Raw genomic sequence first — 1,865 nt, forward strand, 5'->3', positions numbered from 1 at the left:
TATGGCGGCGCATACTAATGATTTAAAAAAACTTGTTTAATGAAGTGACATTAGATTCGAATTTATATGCGTTATACATAATTACATTGCGAGAGAAATAATAGGCCTTAAAACGATATATATCATGCTAAGTCATGCATACACAAAACTAATAATACGATCTAAACTGAAAACGTTGAAAAGGAACATTAAAAATGAGTAAAATGTCTTTATTCGTTATCCTGATGACCTTGAATGTCAAGACAGTATCCAGGAGTCTTGATGTTATGGTTGTTTTAGGGTGATCTCGAGTATTTCAGCACAATCTGAAACTGAAGGTTATGCACCGTCAAATGGTACTCCATCTGACGACGTATATTATTGATTAAAAAAAACGTGTTTAATGAAGTAAAATTAGATTCAAATCTATATGTGTTATACATAATTACATTGCGAGTGAAATAATAGGCCTTAAAACAATATGTACCACGCTAAGTAATGCATACAGAAAAGGAATAATATGAAGGAAATTCAAAACGGTCAAAATCGAAAAAAGACAAAATTTAAGGCTTTCGAGGTCTTGTTTCAAAAAATATTTGAGACAAACAACCTACGGAGTTTGCCAACAGATACATCCCGAAAAAATACACGATTTGAAAAGAAAAACGCGACTAAATCGGAGCGACGAGTCAAAAGATACGATAGATCCAACATTTTGGCCAAATACACAAAACACCAAGCACAACGAACCGTAGATGGTGTTTGGTGCGTGGTGCAATTTTGCGAGGAAAGATTTCTTTTTCTGAATCTAAGGGACCTTGAATGGAAAGAAAGTTCAGAGATTCTTGCTCGTTCGGCCGTTTTAGGGTGATCTTGAGAATTTAAGCACAATTTGAAACCGAGGGTTATGCGCCGCAAAATGGTACTCCATCTGGCGGTGCATACAAATGATTTAAAAAATGTGTTTAATGAACTAACATTAGATTCAAATTTATATCCATTTTACATAATTACATGCCGAATAAAATCATAGGCCTTGAAACGATATATACCATGCTAAGTCATGCATACACAAAACTAATAATACGATATAAACTGAAAACGTTCAAAGAGAACATTAAAAATGAGTAAAATGTCTTTTTCAGCATCTTGACGACCTCGAATGTCAAGACACTATCCAGGAGTCTCGATGTTATGGTCGTTTTAGGGTGATCTAGAGAATTTCAGCACAATCTGAAACTGAAAGTTATGCGCCGCCAAATGGTAATCCATCTGGCGGCGCATATTAATGATTTAAAAAGCGTGTTTAATGAAGTGACATTAGATTCAAATCTATATGGGTTAAACATAATTATAGTACGAGTGAAATAATAGGCCTTAAAACAATATGTACCCTGTTAAGTCATGCATACACAAAAGGAATAATATGAATGAAATTCAAAATGGTCAAAATCAAAAAAAGGAAAAATTGAAGGCGTTCAAGGTCTCGTTTCGATAAATATTTGGGACAAACCGCCTACGGCAGTTTGCCAAGGGATAGATCCTGAAAAAATACACGATTTAAAGAAAAAATGATGACTAAATTGGAGCTACTAGTCAAAAGATACGATAGATCTAACATTTTGGCCAAAGACACAAAACACCAAGTACCACGAACCGTCGGTGGTGTTTTGTGTGTGGTACGATTTTGTGAGGAAAGATGTCTTTTTCGGAATCTAAACGACCTCGAATGGCAAGCAAGAGAGAGTCTTGCTCGTTCGGCCGTTTTAGGGTGATCTTGAGAATTTCAGCACAATCTGAAACGGAAGGTTATGCGCCGCCAAATGGTACTCCATCTGGCGGCGCATATTAATGATTTAAAAAACATATTTAATCAAGTGACATTA

Source organism: Rutidosis leptorrhynchoides, chromosome 2 (genome assembly GCF_046630445.1).
Source record: "Rutidosis leptorrhynchoides isolate AG116_Rl617_1_P2 chromosome 2, CSIRO_AGI_Rlap_v1, whole genome shotgun sequence".
Lineage (NCBI taxonomy): Eukaryota > Viridiplantae > Streptophyta > Magnoliopsida > Asterales > Asteraceae > Rutidosis > Rutidosis leptorrhynchoides.